This window comes from Helianthus annuus, chromosome 5 (genome assembly GCF_002127325.2).
Source record: "Helianthus annuus cultivar XRQ/B chromosome 5, HanXRQr2.0-SUNRISE, whole genome shotgun sequence".
Classification (NCBI taxonomy): domain Eukaryota; kingdom Viridiplantae; phylum Streptophyta; class Magnoliopsida; order Asterales; family Asteraceae; genus Helianthus; species Helianthus annuus.
The window spans coordinates 51,571,661-51,589,838 of record NC_035437.2 but is presented as its reverse complement, the minus strand read 5'-3'; positions in this window follow the sequence as shown (position 1 = coordinate 51,589,838).

The window sequence follows — 18,178 nt, the reverse complement described above, 5'->3', positions numbered from 1 at the left end:
TCGAGTAAAAAACGCGTGGGAAGTTGCACACTGTCACTTCAAATGTCCGATCGTATTAATTATCTCGATTCACGAGATAAGCTTTAAAATATATCCGTTGGATTGGTATACCAACCGATATATTTTGGGGACAATTGTTATGGGTCATTTTCTGAGTATACATATCCTGACTAATATCCCGCTTTTAATTGTTTATTTGTGACCAGGATGCTGGACGAGGATATTGCTAACATCCTGGGCGATATCCTGAGGTTGAGTGAATTAAACACGTGCAGGTTAATGGTTGCAAGTTACTAACGGTCATCAGGACTTCTTCTTCTTAAGACTCGGGCGAATTCGTTGTGAGGAAGCCGTTGAACCCGAAAGACTTGGTCCTCAACGTTCGAGTGGGAATATTCGCTGGATCCCGGGAGTTTAGGATAGTTTGTTATTTTATCTTTACTATAAATAGATGGGGGCGGATCAGTTTAAGACACATAATTTTTCACGAACACTCTCGTACACCTTCACTCTCTAGCTTACTGCAATCACTACACTTGTACCCAAATCATATTGTAACACTTAGTCGATCCGCACCACATCCTGCACTGTATCCTGAAGTTTGAAGTAATAACAAGAACAAGGCAGCTGCGATTGTCAGCTCCCGAGGTTTTGTGCCGGAGATCTAGATTGATCAAGGGCTTTCCTCGTACATCTCGTGTCACCCCTTTACTTTTTGCTCATTGTTTGATCATAGATACAGCTCGATATCCTGAGCCGCATCCTGAAACTGTCTTTCGCAAAGAACTTAATTAACTCATTTTTGAACACATTCTTTTAGCACACTACCTCACAAAACTAATTTGATCACTTAATTACTTAGGTAATTTTTGACCAAAACAGTCATATGATAGGAGGTCCGCTTATTTGGACAACTAGAGAAGAGATCCGCTTATATGACATGATGTAGGTTCGCTTATATGGTTATGTTCATATAAGCGAACCCACCAAGAGTATATATATGGGACACATAAGCGAATCTAAGTAGAAAAGGTGATGGTCTTGTAAGGTACGGCGAAGCCCTGCCATTTTGTCTCCAGAACTTGTAATTTGTCAGCAAATCAATAAACGAGACGTTAAATAGTGAAATCAAGCTACACGAAGACTGAATCAATGAATTCCACCTCTGATTCTGTCTGAGTACTCTTCTGATTGACTAATCAGGTCGTCTAACGATCCTACATGCGGTATCAGAGCTCAGGATGAAGAGTTCTTACTGTTTAGCTCGTTTTCATTCAAAAATTCTGTTTTTCTACACCTTCTTTCATCAGATCAGGGAGTTTTACCGAATAAAATTGGATCAAAATTTCACAGATTGTGTGATATTGAACATTGATAAACCCTTGAAAGTTTCAGACTGAAATATGGACTAAAAATGGGTGAAATTATCTTCGAACATAGGTTCTGTTTTGGTCAAAAATTACCGAAGCAATTAAGTGATCAAATTAGTTGAGTGAGGTAGTGTGCTAAAAAGTGTGTTGAAAATATGCTTGTTAGGTTCTTTGGAAAAACAGTGTTCAGGATACGGCTCAGGATATTGAGCTGTATTTTCGATCAAACAATGAGCAATAAAGTAAAGTAAATGACACGAGATGTACGAGGAAAGCCCTTGATCAATCTAGATCGCCGGCATAAAACCTCGGGAGCTGACAATCGCAGCTGCCTAGTTCTTCTTATTGCTTTAAACTTCAGGATACAGTGCAGGATGTAGATTAGATCGCTAAGTGTTACAATGAATTTTGTGAAAGTTGCGAGAGAGCAAGTGTTGAGAGTGTAGAGAGTGTGATTGTGATGTCCTAGTTGATCTGATATACCCACTATCTATAGTAACGAATTACAAACTAAAATTCCTATAAACATGGGATGCTCCGAATATTCCAATGTGAACGTTGTAGACCGAGTAATGCGGCTTCAACGGCTTCTTGTGAACGACTTGGACCGAGTCTTCAGTAGAAAAGGTCTTCATGAACGTTGCTAGCTTCTAACCCACGTACCTGCATTTAATCCGTTAGTGATCCTGAGGATACCATTCAGGATGTTACCAATATCCTGAGTCAGCATCCCGGATGTAAATAGATACAATAAACAAGATATATATCAAGATATTTTCCAGGATATAGGCTCAGAATTTCACCCATAACAATTGTCCCCAAAAAATGTTACCGTTAAGTATCCTGGTCACTAACGGTTATATTTTTTCCCGAAGAACGAGGCAATGAAGAGATAAGACCATTGATGTGATAGCTTTCAACCACCCGGCCTATAATTACTCATCACACCCTATATCTTTTTCATCCTTGTCTTCATTTAACTATCTCCGAAGAGAAAAAAGGTAAACACTTTCTCTCAACTTCATCTCCCTTTTTCACCCTCTTCAATATTCCGGCAACATGACAAGGCAGACAAGATCCAGCTCCGGCGATTCTGCCCCCACATTCATTCACCAGAATATTCTCCAAGATCCGGAGAAGGAAATATGCTCCTTCGACAGTGTCCACTTGTCTGCCCTCAAATCCTCCGACATCTTCCCAAAAGGGACGGTGTTCCGGCCATTTGATCGGGAAATCCGATCGGATATGGTTTCCGACGAGTGGCTGTGTTTCAATGCTTTCCCCTTTACTCTAGGGCTGCAATTTCCTTTTTCTGAATTTATCACCGAGTTTTTTGACGTCACAAAAATTTGCTTCAGTCAAACAATGCCAATGCTTTGGCAAGTCTTGTCCGTTCTTGATCAAATCAAGAACAACCATATCCCTGACCTTTTTGTTCATGATCTCCCATTAGCATACCGACTTAGGTGCCACGGTTCTTGTCGATTCTTGTTTTATTCTACTTCCAGTGACCCACTAATCCTCCGAGCCACCAGGAATGAAGAGGAATGGAAATCCAAATTCTTTTTTCGTAAAAAGAGATTCAATCCCTGGTGGAGCGGATTATCCGGTGCATTGGTTGAAGAAGGGTAGGATTTAGGGTTTAAAGATGATCCTGCTTGTTATCCTGCTTTATATCCTGAACTAACTTTGTCGTTTTCTTGTACAACTGATTTTAGGAAGCTTGCACCTCCCCTTGCAGATTCTCAAAAAAGAATAAACGCTATCAGGCTCCTTCCGGAAGCAGAGAGAAGTTTCAACCCTTCTCCAGCAACCCCAAGCCATCTTTCAAGCGCAACCATGTCTGGTAAGGATCCTGCAAGATATCCTGTAGACACGTGTTTTTTATTTGATATCTTTAGGAAAGGTTTAGAATTTTACTCCCTGTGTGCAGATTCCAGCAAAGTCCCAGTCTATCTAGACCTTGACGAACTTGACAGCTATCCAACTCCCTCCATAGTCAAGAAGGAGGCTCCTGCTGCTACTAGCTCCAAGCCACTCCCAGCTCCCAAGGCCAACCCAAGGACTCGTGCTTCCACGGCGAAAAAGAGGAAAGGCCTTGAAGTCAGCGCTCCAAGCTCAGAAGGGTTCTCCTATGACGAGCTCAACTTCACCGATTCCTTAGAGCCAATGACATCCTTCCTCAACAAGGTAGTATCCTGACACATATTCTGTACGTATATCCTGCACATATATCCTGCCTGGATATCCTAACTGGATATCCTGATAGGATATCTTAGTCATTATAGAGATACACATTCTAACTTGTACCTGTTATTGATGCACAGGGCCTCCAGCATTTGCTCCACTTGTACAACGATGCATGTGGTACCGTCGCCCTTCATGAAGCCAGGATCAAACAGCTCGAAAGCACCGTTGTTGACCAAGGTGCCATTGCTGAAGCGAAGAGCCGGCACTATGAGGATAAGCTGAAAAAGGTCACCCAGGATGCTGAGCTCAAATTGGCCACCATGCAAATGGATCACGATCAGGCCATGATCAATTTCCGGGAAGGAATCAAGACTTCCGCTATTTTCTCCCTGTTACAAGCACGCATCAAGATGGCCTATGAGGCCAAGGAGACAGGTCTTGTTTGCCCATCCTGGCCAATTGAATCCTGGGTAGCCATGCTGAAGGAGCTCGGAGGCAAGGTTGTGCCACTCCCATCTGAAGCCGGTGAATCTTCCAAGTCAGCAGGGGTGGCGGATCAGGCTGGAGACAAGAAGGATGCTGGAGCGGATGCTGGTGAGGATGCTGGACAGGATGCTGGAGAGGATGCCGGTGCTGAGAAGCCGGGGAAAGCAGGAGAGGATGCCGCTGTGTGAGGGCAGCTGAGTGGGCGATGATGGATATTGATGCCTAGGCCGGAGCCCACTTTTTTTTAGGTTTGATGGTTGATGTTCTGAACAATTTACTTTTCTTGTCTGTTGAACAATTTTAATTTCCTGCACGTAGACAATATGATGGCCAAAGGTGGAGGGATCCTGAGTTTCAGGACGAAGCCCTTGGTCATCAGTTAGTATGGTTTATTTTGAACAATACAACAGTTGGAGGTGGATGGGTCTCGGTTTGAGATGAAGCCTTCAACTGTTGGGTAAATATGGTAATGAACTATTAGTGCTCTTAGTGGATGGGCCTTGTTATTAGGTGAAACTAAGAGCACATCTTTTGGTATGTTAATAATATAACTCTTCCTTAGACTTTATTATTATTGTTATAAATTTCTCTTGTGAAAATTGTTTTGTTCAAACATTTTTGGGAACATATTACAGATATATCCTGGTAGATATCCTGAAAGATATGCTGATAAAGATATCAAAATACAACCTATTAATTGTCTAAGTAAAAAGGAAAGATCATACCAGAGATTCTCAGTGAATCAATTTCAATTCCTCATTATAGGCTTGTCCCCAGTGCACACTTATAAACTCGAATCCATCTTCAGGATAGTATGACGTATGTCCCCTGTACTCAACATAGAAACAAATGTATTCATATAAAATTCCACATACCTCAGGGCAAAACTCTTGATATCCTGAAATGAACCCTTAGTATACTGGGGATAAACCCTGAGTTTCATGCGCTACAGGCGGGAGTCTATAAACTCCAAGACTTAGAAAGGTGAAAACCTTTAAACCTTAGAGAGTATGAAAAATACCCTTTCGTGAGAGAGGGTGATCAATCCTCATATACCTTTAGAATTCAGGATATAGCCAACAGTAACGAAATTGTCAGCCACTTTTACATGGACTGGTCCCGCCACCTTGAACTATCCTTGAATAACTTGCGCTCCAGGCGGGGTGTTTAAACCCAATTCGGGAGAAAGGTGAATACCTTTAAACCTGTGAAGGGATCAGTATCCCTTAAACGTGAGAGAGGGGGCCAATCCTCTAATCTTTTGAGTTATCCTGAGTACACATCCTGGAGCTATATCCTGGAGCATATTCTGCAAAACAATTGTAAACTAAGGTGGGTGTTAGCTTGACTAACACCCCTCCGATGCCTAAGTCAGTATTGGGTTCAAGATAATAAACATATATATTTAAAAGAGATAGGATACATACCATTCTGAGATAGGAATTAAATTCTATTCTTACTTGAAATAGAGCTTTAAGTGTACAGCATTCCAAGACCTTGGTAGCATATCCCCTTCCATATTCTTGAGTCTATATGCTCCTTTCCCTGCTTCTGATTCAACTTCGTATGGTCCTTCCCATTTTGGAGCTAACTTGCCATCGGCAGGATTAGTAGTATTCTGAAAAGCCTTCCTTAGCACCCAATCACCCACTTGAAATCTCCTAGTCCTTATATTCTTGTTATATGCTCTGGATATTCTTTGTTGATATGCTGCCATCCTTAGCCTTGCTGCGTCTCTTCTTTCGTCTATGGTATCCAAATCTTGACATAAGGCTTCAGGATTCTGTTCAGGATTCTGTAGGATAGATCTTGCAGTAGGTATCACCATTTCCGTTGGAATTACTGCTTCTGCTCCGAATACTAAGGAGAATGGGGTTTGGCCGGTTGCATTTTTTACCGTTGTCCTATCAGCCCATAACACAAAGGGTAACTCCTCTGCCCATCTTCCTTTTTTGGCTCCAAGTCTCTTCTTTAGGTTGTTCACTATTATCTTGTTTGAAGACTCAGCTTGCCCATTCGCTTGAGGATGCACCGGAGTAGACGTTATCATCTTGATTCCCCAACTCTTACAAAAGTCAGTAGTCCTTTTGCTTATAAACTGGGACCCATTATCACAAATTATTTCAGTTGGTACTCCAAACCTGGTCAGGATATTCCTCTTTATGAAGGAAACTACTTCTTGGTCTCTAACTTGCACAAATGCTTCAGCTTCAACCCACTTAGAGAAATAATCCGTCATTGCCAGCATAAAGACTTTTCCTCCCGGAGCTTTCGGTAACTTCCCTACTATATCCATCCCCCATTTCATGAACGGCCAAGGGGATGCTACAGGATATAGTGGATCAGCTGGTTGATGCAATATGTTACTATGCCTCTGACATGCATCACATCTTCGAGCATATTCTGCAGCACCTTTTCTCATTGTTGGCCAATAATATCCTGTCCTCAACACTTTTAAAAATAATGACCTGCCCCCGGTATGGTTACCACAATCCCCTTCATGTATATCCTGAAGTACTTCTTTGGCTTCAGGATCCTTCAAGCATCTCAAGTATGGTCCTGCAAGAGATTTCTTGTATAAAATATTATTTATAATAGTGAATCGTGATACCTTCATCCTAAATGCCTTAGGATTTTCATTTTCGGGGATATGTCCTTCCTTGAGATATCTCATAATTGGAGTTGTCCAGGATTTAGGATCCTCTTCAGGATACACCACTTCAGGATCTTGAATACTTGCTACTTCCTTATGCTGAGGATCCGTTGCAGGATACAGGATATGTAATATCGGTATTGGGATTCCTTCCGGTATCCTGATTGATGATCCCAAATTTGCCAATGCATCTGCTTCAGCGTTATCCTCTCTTGGTACCTGTTCAAGCGTAAAAACATCGAAATATCCTGTTAATTTTTTAAGAATACCGAGGTATTCCATCAGTTTCTCACCCTTGACTGCATAGGATCCATTAAAATGATTAGTAATTAACAAAGAATCAACATATACTTGCAAATTCTTGATATTCATACTCTTAGCCAATTCCAATCCTGCAATTAAAGCTTCATATTCTGCCTCATTATTAGTAGCAGGGAATTCACATCTAACAGCCTGGGGTATTATGTCCCTCTGTGGCGATTTTAGTAGTATTCCTAATCCTACTCCTCTTACATTAGATGCACCATCGGTATATAATGTCCAGGATCCTGAGGATTCTCCAAACTGTTGAACTTCTAGGTCTACCTCATCCTGAATGTCACTACTAAAATCAGGCACAAAGTCAGCTAAAGCCTGAGACTTTATGGCATTTCTAGGTTCATATACTAAATCATAGGCACTTAATTTTACTGACCACTTAGCCATTCTTCCTGACATTTCTGGTTTCCTAAGCACATTTTTAACAGGATAATTAGTTTTAACATGAATCCTATGTGTTTCAAAATAATGTCTAAGCTTTGTTGATGCCATTACTAGAGCCAGTATTAGTTTTTCTAGGTGAGAATATCTAGTTTCAGCATTTAACAAACTTTTGCTAACATAATAAACAGGATATTGCTGACCTTCATGGTCTTTTATAAGAACGGCACTTACAGCATTCCCTGATACAGCAAGGTATAGGGATAGTGGTTCACCATTTTCAGGCTTCATCAATAGAGGTGCGGTTGAGAGATATCGTTTCAAATCATGCAGGGCTGCTTCATGCTTCTTCCCCCATTCGAATCTTTTGTTCTTCTTCAGGATATCATAAAAGTCTTTGCACTTCTCTGAGGATCTTGAGATAAACCTGTTTAAAGCTGCTACTCGGCCTGTCAATCTTTGTACGTCCTTCATATTTGAGGGTGATTTTATATCCAGGATAGCTTTGATCTGCTCTGGGCTTGCTTCTATTCCTCTTTTGGTTACCATATATCCTAGAAATTTTCCTGCCCCCACTCCAAAATGGCACTTAGCAGGGTTCAGCTTCATGTTATACTTGTCCAGGATATCAAATGCTTCCTTAATATCCTGGAGGTGATCCTGAGCTTTCTTTGATTTTACCACCATATCGTCAATGTACACCTCCATGGTGTCCCCCAGTTTGTCTTTGAACATCATGTTTACCAATCTTTGGTATGTTGCACCTGCATTTTTCAAACCAAAAGGCATAGCTGTATAACAATAAATACCTGTTGGTGTCATAAAGGCAGTATCCTCCTGGTCAGAAGGCTCCATTTGGATCTGTTGAAATCCTGAGGATGCGTCCATGAAGGTCAGCATTTCATGCCCGGCAGTGGCATCTACCATTGCATCAATGTGGGGGAGAGGAAATGGGTCTTTAGGACAAGCTTTGTTCAAGTCTGTGTAGTCTACACAAACTCTCCATTTCCCATTTTTCTTCTGTACCACAACCACGTTTGCTAGCCACCTCGGGAACTTAACTTCTCTGATCATCTTGGACTTCAATAATCTCTCAACTTCCTCTTGGATAATTGCATTCCGCTCAGGGGCGAATTTTCTTCTCTTTTGTTGTATAGGCTTGAATGACCTGTCAATTCCAAGCTTGTGAGTAATAATGTCTTTAGATATACCTGTCATATCTTCATGCTTCCATGCAAACGTTTACATCCTGCATTTCAAAAAGTTAATTAATTGTTCTTCAATGTCCTGAGGGATATTGGTTCCCACGAGCACCGAAATATCGGGATTATCCTGGTCCAGGATAATTTTCTTCACATCCTGCTCCGGATCCTCCAAGATATCCTGGGCCCGCATCTTTAATTGCTATGCTGCACTAGGTTTGGTTGAGGATTTCATCGAGGATGAGTAGCATTCTTTCGCCTCCTACGGATCACTGTCGATCTTGACAACCCCCCAAGGGGTAAGGATCTTGATGCATTGGTGATACGTTGATGGAACGGCCTTCATATCGTGGATCCAAGGTCTTCCTAGGATGATGTTATAGCATGATAGAGAATCCATCACACAAAAACGTTGCATCTTGTTGACTCCTTCAACGTATACTGGCAACTTTACCTCTCCCACTGTGTTTCTAGCCTCTCCACTGAACCCAACAAGCACGGTAGACTTTGAAGTGATATCCATTGTTGATACATTCATTCTCTTCAGAGTTTCTAGTTGGATTATGTTGACGGAGCTGCCATTATCAACCAGTATCCTGCGTACAAAATGGTTAGCCACATATAACGTTATTACCAGAGCATCATGGTGAGGATCTTTCACACCCCCAAAATCCACCCGCGGAGTACCACCGCTTGGGAGCGTGGCTGACCAGGATCAAGCCATCAATCATATCAAACATAGCATTTAATAGTAATAAAAGTAATTAATGTAATTCATCATGACATGATTGATGTTTCAAAACCAAACATTGTTTAAGTAGCGGAAGCATAGTAATGTAATCTCGAAATAATTATAAGTTCGAATATCGTTCATGATCCAGATCCCACAACAACCTGCTCCTCCCTGTGCAAGCTCCATAATGTACCTAAGGTCCTGCAAGGCATGCAGCAAATAATCAACAAACTAGTTGAGCGAGTTCACAGAAAGTAAGTTCATAACATAGTGCATAAGTATAACTAGTGGGGGCTTCCCCATACTAGTGTGTACTAAAGGTGGGGGCTTCCCAAACCTTGTGTTTATATTATCGGTGGGGGCTTCCCACGTTTATCCTTACTAATGAGGGCTTCTCATCAGTGGTACTTACTAGACTAACTTCCAACCATGTGTTCTTCTTTACCGAGAACAGGAATACGTACTGGGTCACGTAGGCTTTACGTGACGTGCCCTTCCCCGAGGACAGTGGTACGCGTGGGGGGCTACGTAGGCTTTACGCAGCGTGTCCTTCCGACCCGGAAGACAGTAGAAGGTATTGGGTTACGTAGGCTTTACGTAACGTGTCCTCCCGACCCGGGAGACAAATGGCAAATACTGGGTTACGTAGGCTTTACGTAACGTGTCCTGACTATCCTGAGGACGATGGTCTATAGTCTGGTGAATGCGTAAGTACGAGTAACTCTTTCAATATCAACATATCCAACCCAATTCCCAACCCGGGAATCCCATGCCTTGGCTGTGTGAACTCACCTTGGTTTGCTCGGCAGATACACAAAGAGAAAGGGTTCTTGAACTAACAGTGGTCAACCACGTCCTAACAGGGTTACCACGCAAGTCAGGTTTTGTGTTCAAGTATTGCACGTATGAATCACATAAGTTAACATGTTAAAAGCACATATAAGTCATGGCAACACTTATTGCACGGCATCAGTCAATTTGTATAATTGGATCATACTTTGAGCGATTAAACAATTAGGCCCAACGACTTACAAATTAAATAACAAATCTCAGCCCAAACCGATCGCACATAAGGACCTTGTGCGATCCGGCCTGGCTTGTGCGACCTAATAATTCAGCCCAACAATAATACCCAGCCCAAATTAACATACGGCCCAAACAGGAGTACAGTCCAAACAATAAGTATACTCGGCCCAAACATGACATCGTGTAAAAACTCTTGTGCGACCCGAATGATCTTGTACGATCAGATTGGGTTGTGCGAGGTGTTTCGGGCTTGTGCGTCTGAACCTTTGGGCTGTCCGGCCCAACAGTCTTAACAACATCTAACATGTGTGTGGCCCAACACCTTGTGCGATCCACACCAGCTTGTGCGATCCACTCGGTGTTGTGCGATCAGGCAAGGCTAGTTGTGCGTCTAATACTTGTGCGACCGGAAATCTCTTGTGCGATTGGTTCATCTTGTGTGATCGGACCAGTTTGTGCGACCCGTGACCCTTGTGCGTTTGGGCCAGTTTGTGCGTGTGGTCCGTTTGTGCGATTGGACTCCTTGGTCGGCCAAGGAGTCTTGTGCGATGGTTGAACAAATTCCACAATTCAAGCAATCGGTTACAACAATCAATTGTTTCCAAACTTATCATTCTATCAATTAACATCTACTACCTTATACAATATCAGATCAAACAAGGGTTTTTATTATGAATTTCCTATGAACCCTAATCTTGATTCAACAATCAACAAGAACATCATTAACATTCATACTCAATCTAACAACCCGAACCAATACATGGCAGCCGATTAGTATCATCACACCATCCGAATTACATATCATAACAACAGATTTAACATCTATTCGGTTGTTCTTAATTGTAACATCCGATTTACTATAAGGTGCACATGTGAGCCGATTTTACAAAACACTTATCAATTAACATCAAAATCAAGCATGGCAACAATACTCACAAGAACATCATCATATAACTGCCGATTCATCAACAACATTGAAAATAACAACTAACATATCAAGTACTAACCGGATTAGAGAAGAAACAAGAGTGATCCGAATAGGGATCTTGTGCCGTCGGGTTCCAAGCAAACGAGAGAGAAAAGTCGTCTAGGGTTGTGTGTGTAGATTGTTTGGTAAAAAGTGAGAATAGTTACAACATCCCTAAGTGTCATTCGGTTTAGGGAAGGATGGGCCGAACCCACCACTTGGGCCGCCCTATAGCTCAATTACAAGTAACACGGCCCAAAGGCCTTGTGCGGATGATGTGTGTGTTGTGCGATCCTTGTGCGGTTCAATACATACATACATACAATATAAACACAACACATTTTTCACAAAGTTCACATAACATTCATTAGTTCAAGGTATCGCATAGACACGTAACGTTACATTAAAGTGAGTCTAAAGTTCGAGTTGTCACATTATCCCCAACTAATTGGAAATTTCGTCCCGAAATTTGGTATGCACTCACTGAGGAAGCTAGGTAAACTGTATTGTTTACTGATTTTCCTGGGGTGTCACATCCTCCCCCCGTTGATCTGGAATTTCATCCCGAAATTCCGAAGTAGTAGCTTCAGCCTCAGTAGTGGTTGCATTGGTTTCGAATAACTGGGGGTACTTTTCTGTCATCCTGTCTTCGCGTTCCCAGGTGTACTCTGGGCCACGTTTGGAGTTCCAACGAACTCGAACAAGAGGGATTCTCTTGTTTTTGAGGACCTTCACATCCCGGTCCGTGATTTCAACTGGTTCCTCGACGAACTGCAACCGCTCGTCGATAGTGAGTTCCTTAAAAGGAATGATGAGGTTTTCATCTGATAGGCACTTCTTTAAGTTCGATACATGAAAGACATTGTGAACTGCCCCGAGTTCAGCTGGTAGGCTCAATCTGTAGGCTACCTTGCCAATCTTTTCTATGATTTCGAACGGTCCGACGTACCGTGGATTCAGTTTGCCCCGTTTGCCAAAACGTACCACACCCCTCCAGGGTGAGACTTTCAATAAAACCCGGTCCCCGACCTGAAATTCCAATGGCTTTCTACGCTTGTCCGCGTAGGCTTTCTGACGGTCGCGTGCTGCCGCCATGCGTTGTCTTATTTGTGCAATCTTTTCTGTGGCGTCCACTACAATCTCTGGACCCGTGATCTGACTATCCCCCACCTCTGCCCAACAGAGAGGTGACCGGCATTTACGCCCGTACAATGCCTCGAATGGAGCGGCTTGAATGCTGGTGTGATAAATGTTATTGTACGAAAACTCCACCAAAGGGAGGTTCTTTTCCCAGCCGTTGCCGAAATCGATAACGCATGCCCGAAGCATGTCTTCTAGAGTTTGGATCGTTCGCTCAGACTGCCCATCCGTCTGAGGATGATATGCTGTACTCATGTCTAACCGTGAGCCGAAAGATTTGTGCATTGCTTGCCAAAGCTCTGACGTGAATCGTGCATCGCGATCCGAAATGATGGATGTGGGCACCCCGTGCCTCGAAACAACTTCTTTAAGATATACGTCTGCGAGAGTGGAGAACTTGTCCGTTTCCTTTATAGCCAGGAAGTGTGCAGACTTGGTGAGTCGATCCACGATCACCCATATGGTATCATTCCCACGCTGGGATCTAGGTAGGCCTGTAACGAAATCCATGGAAATTTCTTCCCATTTCCATTGCGGTATCTTAGGCTGCTGAAGTAGGCCAGCTGGTTTCTGATATTCAACCTTGACCCTCGCACAGGTCAAGCATTTTCCAACGTACGTAGCGATGTGGGCCTTCATGCTAGGCCACCAATAAGTAGTGCTGATGTCGTGGTACATTTTATCCGACCCTGGATGTACCGAATAGCGAGACTTGTGTGCTTCGTCCATCACAAGTTCGCGTAGACCCCCATAAAGTGGGACCCAAATACGCCCCGTTACATAGTAGGCGCCGTCTGCCTTCTGTTCCATCTGTTGTCGTGAGCCGCGTAAGGCTTCAGCCTTGACGTTTTCGGGCTTCAATGCTTCTACCTGAGCATCTCGTATCTGTGCAGGAAGGCTAGACTGAATCGTAAGCTGTAGCGCTCGCACGCGCTTCGGTAAGGTGTCCTTTCGACTAAGGGCGTCAGCCACAACATTGGCTTTGCCCGGATGGTACTTGATAGCGCATTCGTAATCGTTAAGTAATTCAACCCATCTTCGTTGACGCATGTTCAAGTCCTTCTGCTTAAGGATATGCTCGAGACTCCTGTGATCGGTGTAAATGGTGCACCTGGTACCGTACAGGTAGTGTCGCCATATCTTAAGCGCGAAAACAACAGCTCCCAGCTCTAAATCGTGCGTCGTGTAGTTGCGTTCATGAACCTTGAGTTGACGAGAGGCGTAAGCGATAACCTTGTCGCGCTGCATTAACACACATCCAAGTCCCCGAATGGATGCATCACAATAAACCACGAAGTCATCCGTGCCCTCTGGCAAAGAGAGGATAGGTGCGCTGCAAAGTCTATCCTTTAAGTGCTTAAAAGCAGTCTCCTGGGGCTCTCCCCAGCGATAGGTAACACCCTTCTGTGTCAGTAACGTAAGCGGCTGAGCAATCTTCGAAAAGTCTCTAATAAACCGTCTGTAGTAACCTGCCAGACCCAAGAATTGGCGTATTTCTGTCGGTGTACGCGGTGCAGGCCAGTCTCTGATCGAATCTACCTTGGATGGATCGACATGGATCCCATCCCTGTTCACCACATGACCTAAGAAGTGGACTTCACGAAGCCAGAAGTCGCATTTAGAAAGCTTGGCGTACAGCTGTTCCTTCCGAAGAAGTTCCAATATCAGGCGAAGATGCTGCTCGTGTTCCTCCTGGCTCTTGGAGTAAATCAGGATGTCGTCGATGAATACTATGACAAACTTGTCGAGATAGGGTTTGCACACCCTGTTCATAAGATCCATAAATACTGCAGGCGCGTTCGTTAACCCAAACGGCCTGACAAGAAACTCGTAGTGACCATAACGAGTTCTGAAGGCTGTCTTGGAGATGTCCTCATCCCGGACTCTCAGCTGATGGTACCCCGACCTCAAATCTATCTTCGAATAGTAGCACGACCCTTGCAACTGGTCGAATAAGTCGTCGATGCGCGGAAGAGGATAACGGTTCTTCACCATCACCTTGTTGAGTTCACGGTAGTCGATGCACATCCTGAACGTACCGTCTTTCTTTTTCACGAATAGTACTGGAGCTCCCCAAGGCGAAGAGCTTGGACGAATGAAACCCTTTTCCAAGAGCTCTTGTAGCTGCTTTGACAGTTCCTCCAATTCTGATGGAGCTAGACGATATGGTGCGCGAGCGATGGGTGCTGCTCCTGGAGCGAGCTCGATCTGAAATTCGACCTGACGATGAGGCGGTAAGCCAGGTAAGTCTTCAGGAAATACCTGGGGGGTAATCGCGTACAATTGGAATATCCTCCAATTTCTTTTCTTTTACAGATGCGTCTGTAACGAGTGCCAGAATGGCAGTGTGACCCTTACGTAAGCATTTCTGAGCCTTCAAGAAGGAGATGATGCCGACCACAGCACCACTCTTGTCGCCTTGGACTTCGAGAGGTTCCTGACCAGAACGAGGAATGCGAATAACCTTCTCGCTGCATAAGATTTCTGCCTGGCGTTGGGATAACCAATCCATCCCAATCACGACGTCGAAGCTACCCAAAACTATGGGAATGAGATCAATAGAGAAGGCTTGGCCAGCTAGGATAAGATTACAACCCTGAACTACGTGCGTGGCTTCTAGACTTTTACCGTTAGCTAACTCTACTACATGTTTGGTGGGTAAAAGTGTTGGTGCACGTTTTAGCAGTTGACACATTTTCACAGACATATAGCTTGTATCCGCACCCGAATCAAATAAAACAGTAACGTAAATATTGTCGAGGAGAAACTTACCCATAACTACGTTGGGATCGTTCACTGCGTCGCCTCGACCTAGTACGAACGCACGACCACGAGCTTCATTGCCGTTGTTGTTGTTTCCCCCGTTGTTGTTCCCGTTGCCCTGGTTATTGTTGTTGCGGTTCTGGTTCTGGTTCAACTGAGGGCAATCGCGTTTGAAATGACCTTCAGCCCCACACTGGAAACATCCCCGGTTTCCACGCTGTGGCTGCTGTTGCTGCTGGTTCTGTGGTGCTGGTAGCTGAGGCTGCTGATTCTGATTCGCAGGCCGTGGACTCCTACAGTCCTTGGCCTCGTGACCCATCTTAAGACACCTTTGACAACGACCCTTGTTACACGGGCCATTGTGATGTCTGTGGCAATTGTGGCACTTAGGTTGACTTCCCTGATATCTCCTCTGTCTGTGACCACCAGAGGATTGCTGACTGGGACTCTGATAGTGGTCGATCTTCTGCTGCTGAGCTTGTGGCTGAACAGTCGCTGAACCCCTGCTGGAATCTCCATCCCATTTTCTTTTGCTTTCGCTTGTAGTAGCAGGAGTAGCTGAAGGAGTGACAGTAGCAGTAGCGTTGACACGCTTAGGCAGTTTATTCTGATCCACTGCCTGGTCGGTGATGCGATGAGCGAGACGCTGGATTTCCTGAATGTTGTCGAGATTAGCCGATGTGACATGGCTCTGGATTTCTGGCGCCAATCCCTTGAGATACATCTCAATGCGCTTGTATGGAGGGTCCACCATAGTTGGACACAGAACGGCCAGCTCATTTGACCGCTTAGTATACGCTTCGATCTCTGACCCAACCATTTTCAGGTTATACAGCTCGTCTTCCAACTTGTGAATATCTTCACGTGTACAATACTCCCTCTTGATAAGTTCCTTAAAATCGTTCCAGGATGTGGCGTTAGCAGCTGCCAACCCCAGAATTTGCACCTGCGCGTTCCACCAGGTTAGCGCGATTCCTTCCAAGGTGCCAGTGGCAAACTTGACCTTGCGAGCCTCAGGGCACTCGCACATTTCGAATACTGACTCTAGCTTTTCGAACCAGTGGAGGAGTCCCACTGCCCCCTCTGTGCCACTGAAGGAATTTGGACGACAGTCCATGAAGTTCTTGAAAGTGCAGACAGGCTGCTGCGCGTGTTGACCTATTGTGTACGAATAGGACGAAGTTAAATACGAGAGTTAATGTAGGATCTAAAGATCCTAGTGTGTGCCTATACTGCAGGATATACTACCTGCTTGAGCTGCTGCAACTGCCGCAGCAACTTGAGCTTGAACGAGAGCCTCTAGCTGGGCTTGTGTCATGTTGATTCGTCCAGACATGATCTTCATTGTAACAAGTAGCGTAAGTAAGAATGGTTCGCGAATAGGGCGATGACAGAAAAGTGTAAGCACGTAGGGATTCTCATGCTATAGTATCATGTGTATCTAAACGTAATGCGAGCAAAGTTCTAAACAGTTCTAGCAAACAGGCAATAAACATAAACCTTATTACCTAGGACGTCGAGTCTTGCACGTGGAGCGAAGCGTCGTTGTGGATCGTTGAGAGCACTGTTCTGGTTATAGTCTGGTTTTAATAAAAACGTTTTCCCATATTAAAACCAAGTTCTCTATAACCAATGGCTCTGATACCAATCTGTCACACCCCCAAAATCCACCCGCGGAGTACCACCGCTTGGGAGCGTAGCTGACCAGGATCAAGCCATCAATCATATCAAACATAGCATTTAATAGTAATAAAAGTAATTAATGTAATTCATCATGACATGATTGATGTTTCAAAACCAAACATTGTTTAAGTAGCGGAAGCATAGTAATGTAATCTCGAAATAATTATAAGTTCGAATATCGTTCATGATCCAGATCCCACAACAACCTGCTCCTCCCTATGCAAGCTCCATAATGTACCTAAGGTCCTACAAGGCATGCAGCAAATAATCAACAAACTAGTTGAGCGAGTTCACAGAAAGTAAGTTCATAACATAGTGCATAAGTATAACTAGTGGGGGCTTCCCCATACTAGTGTGTACTAAAGGTGGGGGCTTCCCAAACCTTGTGTTTATATTATCGGTGGGGGCTTCCCACGTTTATCCTTACTAATGAGGGCTTCTCATCAGTGGTACTTACTAGACTAACTTCCAACCATGTGTTCTTCTTTACCGAGAACAGGAATACGTACTGGGTCACGTAGGCTTTACGTGACGTGCCCTTCCCCGAGGACAGTGGTACGCGTGGGGGGCTACGTAGGCTTTACGCAGCGTGTCCTTCCGACCCGGAAGACAGTAGAAGGTATTGGGTTACGTAGGCTTTACGTAACGTGTCCTCCCGACCCGGGAGACAAATGGCAAATACTGGGTTACGTAGGCTTTACGTAACGTGTCCTGACTATCCTGAGGACGATGGTCTATAGTCTGGTGAATGCGTAAGTACGAGTAACTCTTTCAATATCAACATATCCAACCCAATTCCCAACCCGGGAATCCCATGCCTTGGCTGTGTGAACTCACCTTGGTTTGCTCGGCAGATACACAAAGAGAAAGGGTTCTTGAACTAACAGTGGTCAACCACGTCCTAACAGGGTTACCACGCAAGTCAGGTTTTGTGTTCAAGTATTGCACGTATGAATCACATAAGTTAACATGTTAAAAGCACATATAAGTCATGGCAACACTTATTGCACGGCATCAGTCAATTTGTATAATTGGATCATACTTTGAGCGATTAAACAATTGGGCCCAACGACTTACAAATTAAATAACAAATCTCAGCCCAAATCGATCGCACATAAGGACCTTGTGCGATCCGGCCTGGCTTGTGCGACCTAATAATTCAGCCCAACAATAATACCCAGCCCAAATTAACATACGGCCCAAACAGGAGTACAGTCCAAACAATAAGTATACTCGGCCCAAACATGACATCGTGTAAAAACTCTT